The sequence below is a fragment of the Lampetra planeri genome, chromosome 43 (assembly GCF_965212315.1).
Source record: "Lampetra planeri chromosome 43, kcLamPlan1.2.h2, whole genome shotgun sequence".
NCBI lineage: Eukaryota > Metazoa > Chordata > Hyperoartia > Petromyzontiformes > Petromyzontidae > Lampetra > Lampetra planeri.
Genome location: NC_136149.1, coordinates 3,036,493 through 3,051,161, shown reverse-complemented (window position 1 = coordinate 3,051,161; position 14,669 = coordinate 3,036,493). Strand labels below are relative to the sequence as shown.

Below are 14,669 nucleotides of genomic sequence, written 5' to 3'. Positions count from 1 at the left end.
TTACTTTACCAGGTAAGGCGCACTGAGCTGTACAGCTCTTATTCAGAAGCGACTTGGCCACACGCGATGATAGCTCGACGAAGTGGCTTATCACGCGGAAAATTCATACTAGCCAAATACTCTTAACGCGTGATGTCGATTCTAAATGCGGATAGAGGGAAACACCGGAGGACCCGGAGAAAAGATCCACGCGACCGCGGGGAGAAAGAGAATGCGCGTGTCATCCTTGCGAAGAGGCCATGCCAATCTTCTCTGTATCGTTCCAATTTTAGTACACGTACTGCCAGAGCACAAGAGAGAGAGAGACACGAAAATTCCAAATATACAGCAGGCATCAGGGTCGGGATCGAACCCACGGCCTCCTGTATAACATCTCCTAGCCACCGTGGAATTATGTTTCAGCGACGCGTTCAGTGGTACGTGTGTACGTTCAACTTCGTTCGCACCGTACGTAGCCAACCATGCTAATCGGAGGTGCTGGAGGTGTTGGCGGAGATTCCCGAAGGCGTCACAAGCGAGCGAGCGGCGCGTTCGGTACGTGGCGAGCGCCCGGCTAAATAACCACCACCGCCATCACCACCACCGCCGCCACCACCACCACCACCGCCACCACGACCACCACCACCACCGCCACCACCGCCACCACCACCACCGCCACCACCACCACCGCCACCACCGCCACCAGCACCGCCGCTCGATTGCCAGACGATTGCACTTGCCCCGCGAGGTTGAAAGGAATCGCACCATCCCGAGCGACTTGTGGGAACGGTGGATCCAAGAGCCAATCGGGAGGATTTCTCCACAACTCTGGCTATCGCCTGGTGATGCTGGTCGTTGTAATCACCGGCGAAACTTGTCACGGTACTCGAATTGTAAACGATGTCGTGGGTTTTACTCTCCAACACACAAGCGGCGTGCTGGACCCGTGACGAATTGGCACGTTTTGTTGACGTTACAAACCTCGCGAATTGGCCGTGTCTGTTGGTGGCGGGTTTAATGACACGATCTAACCCCCCCAAAAAAAACTCTATTATGGTGCGAACGGGCTTAGCAAAACATCATGCGCACCAACTTGACGCGCGTGTGCGTGCGGTACACGCAAACGTCACCATGTGAATATCCACTTGTTATTTTGGGGAGTCATTTGGCGAATCACCAAATAATTACGGGGAGCGGTGGCGAATATCCGAAACGGTCCTGGGTCTCCCATAGATCGACTCAGCCTAAAATGAGTACTTGGCGCGGTGTGTAAACATCGCTACTCGGGAGACAAAGGCGGCCGTGGTGCTGGCCACCCACCCCCGTAACGTGTGCCGTGCCGGCCTTCGTAGGTGCTGCTCGCTAACAGCACTTGCCCCGACAGTCTGTTACAGGCTACACGGGGTGGATCTTCGTGCGTGCGCGCGCGTGCGTGCGCGCGCGTGCGTGCGCGCGCGTGCGTGCGCGTGCGTGCGTGCGTGCGCGCGCGTGTGTGTTACGCACGCGCGCGTAGCCGTAATTGTTCTGGTCGCCGAAGTCATTTGGCGGCTCGCCCCTAATGGAAGGGTACATTAATAATTTCCGCCCTCAAATTCCTTTCCGAAAATAAAGCGGCGGCAGAGTTCGGTCCTAATCCCGGATTAGCCCCGAAGCGGTGAGAATGGATCGAGAGTGAAGCGACGGTTGCGCTATCGGGCGCTCGCCATCAAACTTCGCGCAGATTGAGTTACGTTTTTAAAGGGAAAGAAAAATTAAACGAAGTATTTTTTTCACAAGGCACTTTTTTTTGTTTAATAAATACAAATAATACGCTTTGCAATAATGAGATAATAAGATGCGCGTGTCCTGCACATTGGAGAAGGGATAACGGTTTAATGATGTTGGAGAGAAATGTTGCCGTATCGCTAATTCAAATCAGACGTTACTCATAAGAAACAAACAAAGACTCCTCTATGCTTTTTTTTACGAGTGTTTAACCACGACAATGTCGTAACCACTACAATGGAGTGCCATGGCGGCGAGATGTTGACTACCTCGCCTAGTATGCAGGAGGTCGTGGATTCGATCCCGACCGTGAAGCCTGCTGTATATTTGGAGTTTGCGTGCCTCTCTCTCTCTCATCATCATCACGGTGGCTAGGAGATGTTGACTACCTCGCCTGCTATGCAGGAGGTCGTGGGTTCGATCTCGATCTGATGCCTGTTGTATATTTGGAGTTTGCGTGTCTCTCTCCCCGTGGTCGCGTGGATTTTTTTCCGGGTCCTCCCGGTTTTTCCCCTTCACGTTTATAATCAACATCAACGCGTTTAGAGTCATTTGGCTGCTATAAATGTCCACGTGATGATGAGCCACTTCGTTGAGCTATCATTTGTGACAGCCAGATCGCTTCTGAGAAAAGAGCTACGCAACTCAGTCGTGGGCCTTACCTAGAATGTTTTAAATATATTTTAGAGTTTAATAATAATAAAAAGACACGACCGAATGATTTCAAGATTTGAAAACGAGGAGGGGCTCGCTGATGGCACAGGGAGTCACGATGAGCCGCCTCTCGATTCGAGACGAAGGGGCGTCCAGCCACGGACTTGGAAGGCGTCCATCGATGAGCGAGGGCGTCCGTATGTCCAGGAGATGGAGCGACGACATTGAGCAACTGCCGGCTGGATCGTTACTCCTCGCGTGATGCAGCGAGGCGTGGCTTTAATCCAGCGGTGGATTGAACTTGGCTGATGATGATGATGAGGTCACGACAAATGAATGGCACATGGGTGACTCATTAAAGGCCGTTACAAAAATATAGCAGAAGTGAGGGCGATTGGAGCGTCCATTTCTCATTGTCAAGTTTAAAGGCAAAGAGAGAGAGAGAAAAAATGTAAACTGTCATCTGTTTTCGCGGTTGACTGATATCGAAGCAGTTACATCGCTACGTCGTTTGTTTGTAGGGTAAATATTCTTTCAGGGCAAGGATGGAAAGGGGAGAAAAATATAAAAAAGTGTCATTTTTTTTCTTCCTTTTGAACAAAAAGTGATAAGAGGGAAGGGAATTGTGTGGGTCATCGTGTAGAATGTGTTTTGTGCAACTCGTGTGAGGATGTGTGTCTGTGTGTGCGTGACTTGTGTGAGAGTGTGCACGTGTCTGTGTGTGTCTGTGTTTGGGTTCGATTCCCGCTCACGGCCAACGCCAGTGAAGATTATCTTAACCGGTCCTCGGCCTCCCCTAGGTCGACTCAGCCTGAAATGAGTACCTGGTGCGGTGTGTAAACATTGCCACTGGGGAGACAAAGGCGGTCGGGCGTGGTGCTGGCCACCCACCCCCTCGTGTACCGTTCTGGCCTTCATAGGTGCTCGCTAACAGCACTTGCCCCTACAGTCTGTTAAGGCTATACGGGGGATCTTTGTCTTTTGTCTGTGTGTGGGGGAGCGGTGGTAAAGCAGTTGGCGCTGCGCTACGAACCCGGCCACCCGGGTTCGATTCCCGCTCACGGACAACCAGTGACGAATATCTGAACCGGTCCTGGGGATCCCCTAGGTCGACTCAGCCTCAAATGACTACCTGGTACGGTGTGTAAATATCGCTACTCGGGAGACAAAGGCGGTCGGGCGTGGTGCTGGCTACCCACCCCCTCGTGTACCGTTCCGACCTTCATCATAGGTGCTGCTCGCTAACATCACTTGCCCCGACAGTCTGTTGAAGGCTACACGGGGGATCTTTGCCTGTGCGTGCGCGCGTGTGTTTTTCTACGACGTATTCCGCCCGTACTTGGCACGATGTGGCTGGCGCGCGCAGTGTGAGCAGCTGTTGCTGGGCCGTCACGAGGACAAGGTCCCTGCACATTGGGCCCAGCGGGGAGCGAGCTGCGTGCGCGCGCGTGAACACCGCAAACTATTAAAACTATCGGGTTTTTTTTTGTTGTTAAACCAGGCAAGGCCCCAACAACCGAGCTGCAATAGCACTTTTTTCAAACGATAGCTCAACGAAGTGGCTCATCGCGTGAAAATGTATAGCGGTCACATTTCTCTAAACGCGTGATGTGGATAGAGGGTAAACATCGGAGGACCCAGAGAAAAATCCACGCGGCCATGGAGAGAGAGAGACTGGCAAACTCCAAATATACAGCAGGCATCATGGTCCGGGATCGATCTCACGACCTCCTGTATACCAGGCGAGGGAGTTAACATCTCATAGCCACCGTGATGATGATGAGAGACTTAAACTCCGAATACACAGCAGGAGGCATCAGAGTCAGGATCGAACCCACGACTTCCTGTATACCAGGCGAGGGAGTTAACATCTCATAGCCACCGTGATGATGATGAGAGACTTAAACTCCGAATACACAGCAGCAGGCATCAGAGTCAGGATCGAACCCACGACTTCCTGTATACCAGGCGAGGGAGTTAACATCTCCTAGCCACCGCGGCACCCTTGACCGTAGCCCAGCAGCGAGGGTTGGTGGATCACTGCAGAGATCCGGAGATGCTTCCCGCGTGCGTCGTGGGAAAGCCGCACCGCTCGCTCACCAACAGGAGGCGGTGGAGCAAAAATGTCGATTCCCGATCTGTTCCGTCTGCATGGGATAGAGTGTTTCCCCCTCTCGCACGCGTGGGTGGGGTTTCTCCGGGTGCCCCGGTTTCCTCCCACGTGTAAACACCCCTTAATTGGCCGCCTTAACATATAGAGGACCGCAGAGCTTGGGAAATTGTTGGTAGTGCGGGCTCATCATCGCGTGGCTGCTGCTGCCTTCCCGCTCGTCTTTGGAACCACTGAGGCCAATCCAATCTAAATGATGATGATTTGAAAGTGCATAGCTCCAGTGGAATCCTAATATCGGAAGGAAGAGCGTTCCAGAAGGCCGCTAGATGATGGCCTCCCCGCGAGCGTCACTGTGGGTTACCTGCACCATACTTCGCCACGCTGCTCATTGCGGATTGGCGGTGAGACGAGTTTGGATATCGCTCATCGGCGCAATCACAAGAGAGAGAGCGGTACAATCAGGCGGTACGATCAGAGAGAGAGAGAGACTTGACTTTTAAACGACTTTTATTGCCGCCAGCAGCAGCAGCACTGGAGGCGATTTCGATTCGAAATACACAAAGTCACCAGCAAACAAATGAAAACAAACGCTACAAATCCACGCGCTGTGGCACTAAATGCACCGCGCACAACACAAATGAAAGCCACGTGGTGGTGGTGGTGGTCATCGCGCACGCCACGGTGACGAGCGAGCGCTTCAGAAGGTGAACACCACGAGGGTGCCGTCCACGCTGGTACAGAGAGGGGCTTGTCCGGCTCCCCAGCGTTCGAAGAAGACGCGCTGCACATCACCGACATGTGTGTGGTACATGGCGCGCCTTAAGCAGGCCTCTGAACACTGGAAGCACAGAGCAAGCCATCAGTGTCACCTTCCAGCATATTTTTTCTCGTTCTGTACAGAGCGGTACCATCAGGCGGTACGATCAGAAGAGAGAGAGAGAGCGGAGAGAGACTTTGCCAGCGTTGGCAGTCGTCGGCCGCGAGCCGAGTCACGCCCGCGTGCCCTCGTCACTTCCAAAGTCGACACCATGAGCAACATTCCACCTTCAAGGCCACGTTGGGCCGCTACCACTGACAGTCTGACACACGAGCCAGTTGGGATAATTGCTGCCAAATGCCCATACTGGTTCACTGGCATGTATCAGGGGGTGACGGAGTCGTTTTTTTTTTCTTTTTGGTTCAAACACTGCCTGCCGTTTGCTGGTGTTGAGGCTTGGGTTTTTGAAAACACGGCTCCACTGTTTTCCTCTTGGCCCTTGCCCACGACGAACCAGGTGCGAACACTTTGTGGAAATTTCGCCACGGACTGCGGGGCTTGCTGATGAGTGCCGAGAACGTGAAACCAGTCCACGACGTTCGCTTCAGCTGAACGACTGCCAACGTCATTGGAGCCCAGTCGACTGAAGTCTTGATTTTTTTTTATCTTTGTACTTTTGGCGAACATTTAATTTCGTTTAAAATTCACAACCTTACCGCAAGTGTTCAAATGTAGTGTCCGCTCTCGCTCACGTCAGCAATTCGGCAGCACTGCCCCGACATCGACGGGACCTTGAGCCAGAGGTGGAAATTCCACATTCCAATTGGGCGGGAGGGGACAGTTTGTTTTTTAATAATACACGGGGTGAATATTTCAGCATCGCCACAGATTGGAGCTCATTATTTTTCACCCCAGAGATGGAGTTGAGCCCTTGACAACATTACGCTGCTTTAAGTCGCATGGCAACGGAATCATGGTGCTTCATCCTACGCGAAATGACCATCATCATCATCAGCCATAATAAAACCAACTGCTAGATGCAAACCTCCCCAAGCCACCACCCCCACACACACGGTCCTGCGATGCCACATTATTCAGCTCGGCTTCACATATTTACAGCCAGGAAGAGCCTGTGGAGAGACAACAGGAAAATGATGCGGGTCACAAGATGGCAAGTGGAAGAAAAGAGATCAAGAGGAATGGGGGGGGGGGCGATGTGGTGCGATTGGACACGGGGGTCCGAGGAGCGGCTAGAGAGATGGCGCAGCGTGGAGAAGGTTGGCAAGGAGAGAGGACATCCCCACGTGAGTGGGACCAACGCGTGGAAGAAGAAGAAATCATTTTTCAGCAGGCTGCTGCCAGGGCGGTGCTGCTTCGCGTCAACCCAAAAATTTAGAATAAACGTCACGCGTTTAGAGAGTTTTGCTGCAATACATTTTCCACACACGATGTTGATGACGTTGAGCCATTTCGGCGAGCTGTCATTTGTGAGAAGCCAATGTCGCTTCTGGAAAAAATGTGTCTGAAAGGCACCCCCAAGGAAAACCAGCGCCCTCCTGGGCATCCGTGCAAAAGAGCTTTGCAGCTCATCGGATTCCTCCAGTATAAATAAAGACTCTGATTGTGACGGTTCTTGAGACACTTGCCCAGTATTATTCATAATTTAGATGATGATGATGATAATGATTTGAAGCTTTCGTGACTGCAGGAATCCATACTCTTTGGTTCTTTCGGTAAAGTCACGTGGGTATAAAAATTAAATAAATCACGACGTTTCGGGCGCAACACAAACGTCCGTCATCAGGTGGGAAAGCGTACGCTTGTGTTGTGCCCGAAACGTCGTGATTTATTTTATTTTATACCTACGTGACTTTACCGAAAGAACCAAAGAGTAGGATGATGATAATAACGTTTAGTTTGATACGCGTAGAGTTGTGGTTCGTTCTAAATTGCGTCTCACATCCGCAATCGAACGGGAACGGAGCAGCGGCAGCCACGTGGTCAGTCGCCACTACCGACAATCACCCAAGTTCTGTAGTCCTTTATACATTAAGCTGTTTTCAGCCAATTAATGAGTGATCGTAATATTACAGCCCGTTGCCAAGCCGCTGCTGGGTGAAGACCTCCCCACACCGTATCGCCCCAGTACTGAAGTTTACACACCGCAACTGGGTTCTCATTTAAGGCCGAGTCGTGGGCAGGAATGGAATTCGGGTCACTGGTGTTCGCAGTGCAGCACGCTAACCGCTGCGCCACCGCTCCTCGTAACAACACCACCGCACAACACTGAGCATCCAACAACATTACGAATACCACCACCATCGCCACCACTAATACCACCACCGCAAACACCACAGCCGCCACCGCCAGCACCACCAGCACTACCACAACCATCGCCACCAACGCCACCATGACCACTATTGCCACTATTGCCACCACCACCACCACCGCCAGCACTACCACGACCACCACTGCCACCACCACAACCACCACCACCGCCACCACCAACACCACCACCGCTACCGCCGCCTTCACCGCCACTGCCGCCACAACCGCCAGCACCACCACCACCGATCGTTTCGATTATTTTTGCTCACCAGCGGAGCCAGGCAGGGCTCAACGTCGTGTTTGCTGGACGAACACAATGACGTTTGACCCGGAGCGTAGCTCTGCCAGACTGAAATCCGCTCGTCCAGTGTCATTTGTCTGGCATCTACAGTCGCAGACATCTGCAGTGGCCCCTCGTTGACTCCAGCCGCGCTCAATCTGGCCTCTATTTAAAGATCACGGCCCTGCTACGGTTCTCAAAGTGCTTGCTACTTAAGGGCAGGCGGCCGGCAAGAGTTGAATCTGGATCTTGTAATCCACATTCCAAGGAAATTATTGATTATAATCGTAGTGGTGGTGGTGGTGGTCATGGGTGCTACTCGCTAACAGCACTTGCCCCAACAGTCTTGTTAAGGCTATATGGGGGATCTTTGTCTTTGTTGGTGGTGGTTGGTGGTGGCGGTGGTGGTGGGTTTCTGTAATTTTCTTTGTCAGTTGTCTGTGTTTCTAATCCAGGTGTGGGTAATATGCAGTGATTGAAAACGTTCACCACTTAGTGGTGGTGGTGGTGGTTATTTGTTTTTTTTCCCCCCCTATAATTATTTGTCTTTGGGTTTTGTCAAGGAAAGAAGAGGCCGTTGATGTAATTGATGATCAAGACCACTTGAGGTTTTCGTCATATGCTCATCCGCGCTGTTTGTGTTGCACTCAGGGCGATGCGCGTTTGTTGACGATAGGATTTATTTGGGCTCTTCAGAAATAATGATGCTTTCGTTTTCTACAATTGCGTCTCACACAATCGCAGAGGAACCACAGACACGAGCTGGAAAGGTAGCAGCCAGGGAGTGAGCAGGCAGCACCAACAATTGCTCCAAGCTCAGAAGTTCATCATATTTATGAAGTTGTTTTTCAGCCGATTCATGAGTGTTTATAATATATAGACATTTGCCAAGCCACTGCTGGATGAAGACCTCCGCACAAGGAGTCAAGGGGATCGTCCATAAATGACGTCACGCGATTTTGGACGATTTTTTACCCCCCCCCCCCCCCCCCATCGTTACACGGCGTCACAAAAAGTCAGACCCCCCCCTCAAATATGACGTAACAAAGCTCTGCCCCCCCCCCCCCCCCACCAAATAAAACATGCTTCAAATCGCTTTAAACAATTGTCATTGTAGTGCATATTTAATGTGGCGCTGCACTCTGATGTTGTAGGAGAAAACATTTATTAAAAAGTCTATTTAATTAAGTAGAACGTGTTGTCTATATTTATTTAAAGTTGCGCATTTTGATGTGACGTCACATTTCTCAAACCGCCCCCCCTCGTCACACATCGTCACAAATGTCTGACCCCCCCCCCCCCCCCAGGTGCGTGACGTCATTTATGGACGGCCCCCAATCCCAGGGGGGGGCTATTTGAATGAATGTGTATTGATGCATTTTGGCTGGCCGTCCAACAAAGACGGTCGACGCATCGTGCGCTCTCTGGCACGCTTCAGCGGCCGTCTGGAACGCTCTTCCTTCCGCTACGAGGAAGCCACCGGAGCTATGCACTTTGAAACCATCATCGAGATTGGCAAACTCATTCCTTTAGAACTGATTTTTGTGTTTAGTTTTCTGTCCTTCCCAGGCACCTCCGATTAGCACGGTTGGCTACGTACGGTGTGAAAGAAGTTCAACATGCTGACAGACATAGGAAGCATCAATACATCACAAAACGTGTTACCCTTTATGGCAATCAAACAGGAGGTGTGACGATGTTCAAACACCAAATTAAAAAAAACCTCTTCGGAGGAATGAAGTCTGCAATCACCGCACGTACTTGTTGTGAACATGCAGACAAACATGCTCAGGCATAGGAAACCCGACTACAAAACGCGAGTACGAGGGGGACAATACTTTATCCCGTACCCATGGGACAGATGGAGGTTAGTCCGCACGTTGCTGTACCGCCTCCGCCCACTCCTCGACGCCCACGGTAAAAAAAATTAAATCAATTAAAGACTTACATTTTGATTGAAAGCTTTCGTGACTGCAGGGATTAAAATAATATTAATAATATAAATATAAAACAAATTTCCTTGCTGTTGATTTCACACCTGATGACGATTGCTTGTGTTGCAGTCGAAACGTCGTGAGAATTTGTATTTTTTATATTAATATTATTTTATTATTTCCCTTCTACGTGACTTTACCGAGAGAACCAAGAATATCAATGAAAGACTTCCCCAACATTTGTGTGTGTGTGTGTGCGGTAATCCACCAACGCAGCCGCTGCTGCTGCTGCTGCCTCCACAGTGCCGACTTACAGACACCCACACTCGCAGCAGCAGTACAGCTCCTACCACCACCACCCGAAAATGACGAGTTTAGTTGTTCAGTCGTCCGAGACACCGATTAACGACGGTGACGAATCGGGTGTGAAACGGCATGTTTCACTCTGGGTATATTTAACCCTTTTTTCATTTTTCTTCCACCCAGCATCATTAACAACCTCGATGCCATTAGCGGCAGATGTGAACGCGTGGCTTTGCTCTCGGCGTAACTTCCCACACCTTTGCACCCTTGGGGGTCACAATTAAGAGGCTCATTACCTCGAGGTCCAAATGTATTCCAAATGGGAATGAAAGGCATTCCGACTGGAAGGTGTTCTCATGGTGCACGGCAGAGCATTGCTGCTGTTTGTTCAGAGAATTGTGCCCTGTAACGACTAAAAACTAAACACATTTTTTTATTTGATCAAGTAATACCCCACTGAGCTACTATAGAGCTCGTTTTCAGAAGCGACCTGGCCACACATGATAGCTCAACGAAGTGGGCTTATCGTCACGTGGGAATTTATAGCGGCCGAATTACTCTAAATCTCGCGTGATGATGTCGATTCGAAACGTGGAGGGAAAAACCGGGGGACCACGGAGAAAAATCCACGCGACCACGGTGAGAGAGAGACACCACAAACTCCAAATACACAGCAGCAGGCGTCAGGGTCGGGGTCGAACCCACGACCTCCTGTATACCAGGCGAGGTAGTTAACATCTCCAAGCCACCGTGATGATGATGAGAGAGAGAGAGACACGCAAACTACAAATATACAGCAGCAGGCATCAGGGTTGGGGTCAAAACCACGACCTCCTGTATACCAGGCGAGGTAGTTAACATCTCCTAGCCACCGTGATGATGATGATAGAGAGAGACACGCAGACTCCAAATATACAGCAGCAGGCGTCAGGGTCGGGGTCGAACCCACGACCTCCTGTATACCAGGCGAAGTAGTTAACATCTCCTAGCCACCGTGATGATGATGAGAGATAGACACGCAGACTCCAGATATACAACAGCAGGCGTAAGCCCCAGGCTGTCGGCACCGTGTCTACTACTGTGGCCCACTGGATAACACGGCTCTTGTGGGTGGGTGAGTGGGTGAGTGAGTGGGTGAGTGGGTGAGTGGGTGAGTGGTTGGGTGAGTGGGTGAGTGGGTGAGTGGGTGGGTGGGTGAGTGAGTGGGTGGGTGAGTGGGTGAGTGGGTGGGTGAGTGGGTGAGTGAGTGGGTGGGTGGGTGAGTGAGTGGGTGGGTGGGTGAGTGGGTGAGTGAGTGAGTGAGTGGGTGAGTGGGTGAGTGAGTGGGTGAGTGGGTAGGTGAGTGAGTGGGTGAGTGAGTAGACCCTAGGCACCGTGCCTACTAACGTGGCCCACTGGATAACACGGCCCTGATCTCACACGTGAGTGAGGTGGTCACGGCTTCAGCTCGATCGTCGTCACCGACTGCGGGAAAAACAATAAACCACCCTCGTCACAAACTTGAAGCTGACTGCAGGAATTACTCTTTGGTTCTTTCGGTAAAGTCACGTAGTAAGAAAATAAATTAAATAATTAGAATACGACGTTTCGATTGCAACACAAGCAGTCGTCATCAGGTAGAACTAAATTTGAGAGAGAGACAAAACACAGACACGGAGACACACAGACAGACACACAAGCAGAGAGAGACAGCATAGAGATACACACAGAGAGAGACACACAACATCGACACACAGACAGACACACAAGCAGAGAGAGACAACACAGAGACACACAGAGAGAGACACACAACATAGACACACAGACAGACACACAAGCAGAGAGAGACACACACAGAGACACAGAGAGAGAGACACACAACATCGACACACAGACAGACACACAAGCAGAGAGAGAGAGACAACACAGAGACACACAGAGAGAGACACACAACATAGACACACAAAGACAACACAGAAACACACAGAGAGACACACAACATAGACACACAGAGACAACACAGAGACACAGAGAGAGAGACAACACAGACAGACACAGAGAAAGTGAGACACACAACATAGACACACAGAGACACACAGAGAGAGACACACAACACAGAGACACACAGAGACAACACAGAGACACACCGAGAGAGAGACACAACATAGACACAAAGAGACAACACAGAGACACACAGAGACACACAAAGACACACAGAGAGAGACACACAACATAGACACACAGAGACAACACAGAGACACACAGAGACACACAGAGAGAGACACACATCATAGACACACAGAGACAACACAGAGACACACAAATACACACAGAGAGAGACACACAACATAGACACAAAGAGACAACACAGAGACACACAGAGACACACAAAGACACACAGAGAGAGACACACAACATAGACACAAAGAGACAACACAGAGACACACAGAGACACACAAAGACACACAGAGAGAGACACACAACATAGACACACAGAGACAACACAGAGACACACAAATACACACAAAGACACACACAGAGAGACACACAATATAGACACACAGAGACACCACAGAGACACACAGAGACACACAAAGACACACAGAGAGAGACACACAACATAGACACACAGAGACAACACAGCAGAGATGTGGACTCGAGTCATGTGACTTGGACTCGAGTCAGACTCGAGTCATGAATTTGATGACTTGCGACTCGACTTGGACTTGCATAACAATGACTTTGTCCCACCTCTGCAACACAGAGACACGCAGAGACACACAAAGACACACATTTGAAGTCGACTGTCACAGAGATGTACGTGCAGCCCTTGGCAAGCGAACAGTTGTTGTTGTTTGTTTGTTATTTTTGCCGGCTAACATTGCGATTCGACTTTCGAATGTCTGACACGCGTGTCGTACACCTCACACTTAGGGGTGCACCTTTTTGCCAGATGCAGCTTTCAAGAAAAATAATCCCGAGTGGGTGAAGGCTGCGGCTTATTTTTTCTCTGTGCGCTTCCATTTATTTAAGCTTTTTTTTTAAACTTTGTTTTGTTTACTCAACGAGGAATTTTCCAAGCACGCCAAGTTATGGACCTTCCTTTTAAAAAAAAACTAACTAACTAAAAAGAAGAATGGCATTACTCAAATAAAAAGACACACACACAAGGCGGTGGGTGGGTGATAGAAGAGGCTTTCAAGGTTTGCAAAGTTTCGCCACCCAAAACGGAAATGTGTGGGGAACGTCTCGCAGCGAAGGGGCAAAACCCCTACAGCGGTCGATCGGCATCTCACGTGTGGTGTGGTGAGGTGGGGAGGAATACACCCACCCTCATCGATGACTTCAAGCCGGCGGGGAAGAGTAGACCAAATAAACCCTAAATTTCGATTTAAAGCTTCTTTCGTGACTGCAGGGATTCATCTTCTTGGTTCTTTCGGTAAAGTCACGTAGAAGGGAAATAATAAAATAATAGAAATAAAAGATAATAAAATAATTCTCACGACGTTTCGGCCACAACGCAAGCAGCCGTCTTCAGGTGAAGAACAGGTCTGTCGGAAAGACAGCGTCATTCACATCATCAACATCATCAACATCATCATCATTAACATCAACATCATCATCAACATCATCATCAACATCATCATCAACATCATCATCATCAACATCATCAACATCTACATCATCAACATCATCATCATCTTTTTTTTCGATTTAAAGCTTTCGTGACTGCAGGGATTCATCTTCTTGGTTCTTTCGGTAAAGTCACGTAGAAGGGAAATAATAAAATAATAGAAATAAAACATAATAAAATACAATTCTCACGACGTTTCGGCCGCAACGCAAGCAGCCGTCCTCAGGTGAAGAGCAGGTCTGTCTGAATGACTCTGTCTACTCGACTCTGTCTACTCTCCACCCGAGGACGGCTGCTTGCGTTGTGGCCGAAACGTCGTGAGAATTATTTTATTATGTTTTATTTTTTTTATTTTATTATTTCCCTTCTACGTGACTTTACCGAAAGAACCAAGAAGACAAATAAACCCTCTCGAGGTCGTGGCGGAGGTTTCCTTCTGCCGGCGGTCATGTCGAGCGAAGCACTTTCGGGGGCCTCCGATAAACGTTTCGTGCCGCAGCCTGAATCGTTGAGACAACTGACAAAAAGCAGCAACTCATTGCGCCTTGCTTGTGGATCAGTGTGAGGAGTGGGGAGCGGTGGTGCAGTGGTTAGCGCTACGCTGCGCTGCGAACCTGGCGACCCAGGTTCGATTCCCGCTCACGGCCAACACCGGTGACGATTGTCTGAACCGGTCATGGGCCTCCCCTAGGTCGATTCAGCCTCAAATGAGTACCCAGTGCGGTGTGTAAACATCGACGCTGGGGAGACAAAGGCCGCCGGGCGTGGTGTTGGGCATCCACCCCCTCGTGTACCAGTGCCGGCCTTCATATGTGCTCGCTAACAGCACTTGCCCCTCCAGTATGTTAAGGCTATACGGGGAATATTTGTCTTTGTAGTAAAATATACACGGATGTCCATTCGTCTCTCCACGGTAGTTGGGTGATGATGGTGGTGGTAATGAT

The 14,669-nt window shown here is 50.0% G+C and overlaps 1 pseudogene; it reads right to left on the bottom strand.

Annotated features, from left to right (window-relative positions):
- Positions 1–202: 202 nt before the first annotated feature.
- Positions 203–292, bottom strand: LOC144732736 (U6 spliceosomal RNA; annotated as a pseudogene).
- Positions 293–14,669: the final 14,377 nt, after the last annotated feature.